Source organism: Hyperolius riggenbachi, chromosome 3 (assembly GCF_040937935.1).
Source record: "Hyperolius riggenbachi isolate aHypRig1 chromosome 3, aHypRig1.pri, whole genome shotgun sequence".
Taxonomy (NCBI): Eukaryota; Metazoa; Chordata; class Amphibia; order Anura; family Hyperoliidae; genus Hyperolius; species Hyperolius riggenbachi.
The window spans coordinates 72,709,145-72,716,344 of NC_090648.1; the positions used below are offsets into that span (position 1 = coordinate 72,709,145).

The 7,200-nt window shown below is 46.6% G+C and overlaps 1 non-coding gene across 1 annotated transcript; it reads left to right on the top strand.

The window, feature by feature from the left end:
* The first annotated feature begins 3,312 nt into the window (after window positions 1-3,312).
* TRNAK-UUU (transfer RNA lysine (anticodon UUU)) lies at window positions 3,313-3,385 on the top strand. The gene has a single exon. It is a non-coding gene; the product is annotated as a tRNA-Lys (tRNA).
* The last annotated feature ends 3,815 nt before the right edge of the window (window positions 3,386-7,200 follow it).

Sequence of the window (7,200 nt, forward strand, 5' to 3'; positions counted from 1 at the left end):
GCTGGGGAGTGCAGAGGAACCAATCCTCTGTACCTCCACAAGTGCCAGACAGGAATTGTACGAAGCGCAGAACGCAATCGCAAGAGAGGCGATTGCGAATGAGATTGAGCAAAGGGACAGGTTGTATGTGTGTGCGCCAATCCAGTCGCCACCCCGCGATCGCGCACACACAACAGCAGATATGAAATAGGAACGCGATCGCGAGAGGTGCGATCGCCAGACGTGACACAAGGCAGATCAGAATAGAATACGAGGGTAGCAAAGGCACAGCAAATAATACAATAAGGAGATACGGAAAATAACAAACGCTAGCTAACCGCGAACACCACACTCATTCGCAACAGTGCACGCGGTTATGCGCGATCTCCACGTGATAAGCACAATAGAGATAAGCACGCCTAACTAACCATTAACAGGCAAACATGAAACAGAGGACGCGAGCGCTTGCTTAACGGTTACCTCACCGAGCCTCCAGCAAGCGTAGCGGACAAGACAGACACACGAAAACAGGGACAAGCGAGAGATAGGATCCACAGCACTAACGAAAAGTGGCTAGCGTGATCCAGGTACAGAGTAGCAGAACAGAAGGATCCCCAGCGCTAGCGAAAAGTGGCTAGCACGATCCCAGAAGACAGAACAGAAGGATCCCCAGCGCTAGCGAAAAGTAGCTAGCGCGATCCCAGGAGACAGAACAGAAGGATCCCCAGCGCTAGCGAAAAGTGGCTAGCGCGATCCCAGAAAACAGAACAGAAGGATCCCCAGCGCTAGCGAAAAGTAGCTAGCGCGATCCCAGGAGACAGAACAGAAGAGATAGCTGGTAGCAACCGCTGCACCAGCTATACTCCAAGAACAGAGATCAGAACCGTTTCCTGTCAACCACCGCTGGGACAGGACAACAGCATCAGACAAACAAAACAGATAAACAATCCTAACTGCACTAGGGAAAACCTGCCTAGCGCAGATTCCAGGAATTACTCTAAGCTGATCTTCAAACCAAGAGCATGGCTGACACCCCACCAGGAGTGTTACATAGGACGGATTCCTTTTGAACAGCGAAGCATTGTGGGAAAGACATAGTACTTATAGTACACGCCTCCAATGAATGTGGCCAGGCAATTTGCATGACAACGTATGCAAATTCCTCTGCAAGCACAAGCTGCAAAACTGACAGAAGCTCTTCTTTCCAGAGTCCTGCAGCATGCAAACCTACACAATGGTCAAAAGGCTGCCTGCCTGCACAGGCAGCTGAGCAAATCATCACAGTATTGTTATCAAATCATTTGCATGATCTTGTTTTGTTGTGAGTTTCCGTATGTTCTACCTTGTATGTTAACCCATTTATCTATTGTGCAGCGCTGCGTAACATGTTGGAGCTTTATAAATACAATAAATAATAATAATAAATGTATGCTGTCTTTGTCTGTGGACACACACACACACCACACACACACACACACACACACACACACACACACACACACACACACACACACACACCCTCTCAAAAGAGCTTTTTGTGGGGTGCTATCAGCAATAAGATTGAGCAAGGAGAAAGCTAACAACAGCCTAACTAATGCTTTCCCTATCTCCAAATGTCTCTCTCTTCCTCTCACTAAGCAGGCAGCGTGAGAACATGGCCAATGCTGTGACGTTTTTATAGGGGAGGGGGAGGGTCCAGGAGGGAGTTCAGCCTGATTGGCTGCCATGTGTCTGCTGACTGTGATGTAGAGGGTCAAAGTTTAGCCCAATGACGAGGTATAGGAGGCGGGTCGAACCACGCCATGTGTCCGCTACCCGCCATGAACTACCCGCCGGGCGAACCGTTCGGGCCATTTCTAGAGGGGACTGAACCGACACAGATAGAGTTAACGGACTACATGGGGCCAGAGGAGAGGAAACCCCAGGTAAGCATAAATCATTTTTCTTTTCACTGTCTCAGGTTAATTTTAAAGCTGAATTATCTCAAATACCTTTTGTTTCAAGAGGGCAAAATTATATTTAACAGCAGAACAGACCTTGCCAATACATTACATTGAACACTAGGGGCAGTGCAAACCTAAAACTAGAAATTCCGATATACAGTGTTAAATATACTAAATATAATGGCAGGGATCAAATATTGTAACAAAAGTTCACCTTTTTAATGAAAAGTGTTCCTTATTTTAGTGATCATCTAACTTAATTTCATATTAGTCTCTCAATGGATTCAGATACAACCCCACAGTATTTTTTCAAAGGGCATTGAACGACACAGACATATCCTTTAGCGTACGTTAAAAAAGGGCGCCGGGAAAAAAGGGCGCAGGGTTTTAAAAGATAATCATGAATAACGTTTAAAAAAAATTTGTGTTATATTTCGTTTAAAAATAATGTTTTATAAAGTTATAAATCATTAAATAATGTGTATAAAATCGGCAATTTTAAAAACGTTAATCTTCCCTGTTTAAAAATTGAAATTTATAATAACGTTTTATAAAACATGAATAAGAATTTTACTAAAGCTATACCTAACCCTACTCTCACACAGAACCCTCCCTGTACCTATCCCTAACCCCTAGACCCCCCTGTTGGTGCCTAACCCTAAGACCCCCCTGGTGGTGCCTAACCCTAAGACCCCCCTGTTGGTGCCTAAACCTAAGACCCCCCTGGTGGTGCCTAACCCTAAGACCCCCCTGTTGGTGCCTAAACCTAAGACCCCCCCTGTTGGTGCCTAAACCTAAGACCCCCCTGTTGGTGCCTAAACCTAAGACCCCCTGTTGGTGCCTAAACCTAAGACCCCCCTGGTGGTGCCTAAACCTAAGACCCCCCTGTTGGTGCCTAAACCTAAGACCCCCCTGGTGGTGCCTAAACCTAAGACCCCCCTGTGATAAGCATTAATAACGTTTTAAAAAAATATGGTGCATTTTTTCGTTTAAAATTGTAAAAAACATTTGTACGGTTTTTCGTTTAAAGGTAATGTTTTAAAAAATATTGTACTGTTTTTCGTTTAAAAATAATGGTTTAAAAATTATAAATCATTAAATAATGTGTAATCATGAGAAACAGTTATAAAACATTAAAAGTCTCCGGGCGCCGCTTTTAAAACGTTATTTTTCTCCGGCGCCCTTTTTTCCTGTTGGGCGCCGATTAAACGATATTTATTATGGGAGTGAATGGCGGCGCCCTTTTTGTCCACCTGCCTCATGCGCCCAAATTTCCTGCTTCCTATCCTTTAGTCAGTGCTAACATAAAATCCTAGGAATTAAAATGCATATAGCTGCCAGTAAAGTATCAATTTTTCCTAGTTACACGGCTTTGCAGACTATACTCAGAGCCCGGATAGCTCAGTCGGTAAAGCATCAGACTTTTAATCTGAGGGTCCAGGGTTCAAGTCCCTGTTCGGGCGCAAACTTTTAAAATACAACAATAACTATATGAATGTTTAGGCATAATAGACAATGCATGTAATGTATAAAATCAGAAGCGTTTGCCTGAAAATAGATATATTTGTAGCCATTAAAACACCTCAAAAATCAAGCTCAGACTTTGTACTGTATGTGGTTGACACTGGCCACTAGGGGGAAGCATCAACCGCTTTTTCAAACAAGCAGAAATAATTACACTGTCCAGGCATATTGGCCTCTATTCACAAAACTTCCCATACATTACTTATCACCTAATTGATAAAAATAACCTTTAGGCACATTTACACGCAAAATTATCACTCAAAGTAAGTTGTCCCTGATTAACTTCATTTCGATATTACTTTTCTTACCTTAATTTTTGTTATATTTTTGCTCTTTGGAAGCTTAAAAAGGTAACATAGATAAGGTGAAAACTGAGGAAAACAGGTGAAAAAACGTTGTGGCTCATGACATTGTAGTTTTTAAAGAGATCCTGAAGTCAGAGGGATATGGAGGCTGCCATATTTATTTCCTTTTAGGCCTCTTTTACAGTGCGACGTTAAAGTTGCACATTCAAACAACATTTAACGCAGAATAAGACACTGCAAAGAAAAATCAATGCCCCATTCACAGTGCACATGTTGCGTTGGTGACTAATGCTGCACGTTAAGTGAAAGTACTGCTTGCTGTGCGTTATACACGTTATTAGCTGTGTTGGCATCAAAACGCAACGTCCTACTGTGAAAGAGGCCTTAATTAATACCAGTTGCCTGGCAGCCCTACTGATCTCTTTGGCTGCAGTTGAATCACCTGAAACGGCATGCAGCTAATCTTGACAGATTTTTGTAAGACACTTCTGATCTGCATGCTTGTTCAGGGTCTATGGCTAAAAGTATTAGAGGCTGAGAAGCAGCAGCAGGAGAGTCAGGCAACAGGTACCGTTTAAAGAGACTCTGAAGTCTCCCTAAGGGCACTTTCAGACTTAGACTTTGCGTTGCAGGGGACGTTGAGGTCGTATAACGTCCACTAACGCAACGCTTGCTGGTGGCAAAGGTGGACGCTATATAAAGCCACGTTATGCGGCTCTCGGTGCGCCATTAAAATGACTGTGGAGACCACGTGATCAGAACACTCCGCATCACGTGGTCCAGCCAGCCAATAAGCAGCCGCTCCAGGAAGTAAACACTGCAGTGCAGAGAATATTAATTAGCCATGTGGCTGGCCACAATAGCAGACTCTCCCCTCCTCCTCTCCTGCAGGAGTAAATACAAAAAAACAACATTACTGAGCATGTGCAAACAGTCTAACTCGGCTAAAACCGCTATAACGCACAGCATGCGACACTTTCATTTAACGTGTAGCGTTACAATGTAACGCAACGTGGGCACTATGAACAGTCCTTTGATTTTTCATTACTGTGAGTTGGGCTGAGTTACAGGCTGCTCTAACGTGCGCCTGTAACGTCCTACTCTGAAAGCAGCCTAAAATGAGGTTTTTATTTTAAAAACCTCATTACCATAATAGTCCCTTTTAAAAAGCCGCATCCCCGCGGCTGAAAATCCCCTCGATCACCCCAAATTCACAGGGGTGCACGGCGGGCTCCTCCCGCATAGAGGCTCTGTCTCTCTCTATGCGCGTCAATCAGCGTGGCTCGACGCCTCTCCCCCACCCCTCTCAGTCTTCCTTCACTGAGAGGGGCGGGGGAGAGGCGGAGATATGCGCTGATTGGCGTGCATAGAGGCAGCAGCAAAATTCACGACCAAGAAAGTCATGGATTTTGCCTGCCCTGTACCCCTGTGAGTTTGGGGTGATCGAGGGGGTTTTCAGCTGCGGGGATGCTGCGTTTTAAGAGGGACTATAATGTTAATGAGGTTTTTAAAATAAAAACCTCATTTTAGGGAGACTTCAGAGTCTCTTTAAAGACAGTGGTGTAGCAATAGGGGATGCAGAGGTTCAAGGAGGGGCCCTCCTTCAACTACTGTATTAGGGCTGGTTCACACAGACACTTGGCGGCGCTTACCGCCAAGCGTTCGGGACTTGTCGGCTAAGCGCTCCCATTCAAGTGAATGGGAGTATTTAGCATCGTGCGATTACCGTCGATTGCGCAAATGCGGCGTTCTGATCCTGATTTAACGCATCGTTTCAGCCGAGAAAGTCGCATGCAATGTCCAGGGTCGGCTAGCCGCCGCGGCTTCATGTCCCCTTGCGGGGCGAGAAACGCCGATCACGACAGGAAGCAGATGATCGCCATACCGCCGCCCGCGAACGAGACGTCCCAGAACGACGCAGCTTCCCGGCCGCCCGAACGCCGCCTGCCGTCAGTGTGAACCGGCCCTTAGTTCTTCATTGGTAATATGCTGATGATGACCTCTACATGTGCTTTGAATAGAGTTAATCATTAACAAACTGTTTCTCTCCCCTGATTACAAGTCTCTGACACTGTGCCAGCCCTGGGCAGTGTTTAGTACTCAATATCACTGAGGCCTGGTGCACACCAAGCGGTTTTTGAAGCGTTCCGCAAACAGCTTCCGCCTGTGAAAACGCGTGGCTAATGTATTTCAATGGGATGGTGCACACCAGCGGTTTGGGGTTTTTAGCAAACCGCAAACGTGGGTCCTGCAGCACTTTTGCGGTTTGCAGATGTGTTTCTGCCTCAATGTAAAGTATAGGAAAGGCTAAAACCGCTCTGGAAAACGCTACATCAGAGCAGTTTTCCAGGCATTTTTGTTACAGTAGCTGTTCAGTAACAGCTTCACTGTAGTGTTGGGCGAACAGTGTTCCCCACTGTTCGGGTTCTGCAGAACATCACCCTGTTCGGGTGATGTTCGAGTTCGGCCGAACACCTGATGGTGTTCGGCCAAACTGTTCAGCCATATGGCCGAACTAAGAGCGCATGGCCGAACGTTCCCCGAACGTTCGGCTAGCGCTGTGATTGGCCGAACGGGTCACGTGGTTCGGGTAAATGAATACCCGATCCACGTCATTTCTCCGCCATTTGTCTGTGGGTTTAGCTTTGGGTAGGCAGGCAGGGTAGTTCTCTCTCCAGCCAGGCTAGCCACGGTCCCCCCAGTCATTGTGTCGCTGCTGGGAACAGTAGTACACCGCTCACCCACACTATATAGCATTGTGTTTACTGCCACTCTGTGTCTCTGCTGGGAACAGTAGTACACCGCTCACCCTGTATAGCATTGTGCTCTGTGTCGCTGCTGGGAATAGTAGTACACCGCTCACCCACCACTGTATAGCATTGTGTTTACTGCCACTCTGTGTCTCTGCTGGGAACAGTAGTACACCGCTCACCCACCACTGTATAGCATTGTGCTCTGTGTCGCTGCTGGGAACAGTAGTACACCGCTCACCCACCCACCACTGTATAGCATTGTGCTCTGTGTCGCTGCTGGGAATAGTAGTACACCGCTCACCCACCACTGTATAGCATTGTGCTCTGTGTCGCTGCTGGGAACAGTAGTACACCGCTCACCCACCACTGTATAGCATTGTGCTCTGTGTCGCTGCTGGGAACAGTAGTACACCGCTCACCCACCACTGTATAGCATTGTGCTCTGTGTCGCTGCTGGGAACAGTAGTACACCGCTCACCCACCACTGTATAGCATTGTGCTCTGTGTCGCTGCTGGGAACAGTAGTACACCGCTCACCCACACTATTTAGCATTGTGTTTACTGCCACTCTGTGTCTCTGCTGGGAACAGTAGTACACCGCTCACCCACCACTGTATAGCATTGTGCTCTGTGTCGCTGCTGGGAATAGTAGTACACCGCTCACCCACCACTGTATAGCATTGTGCTCTGTGTCGC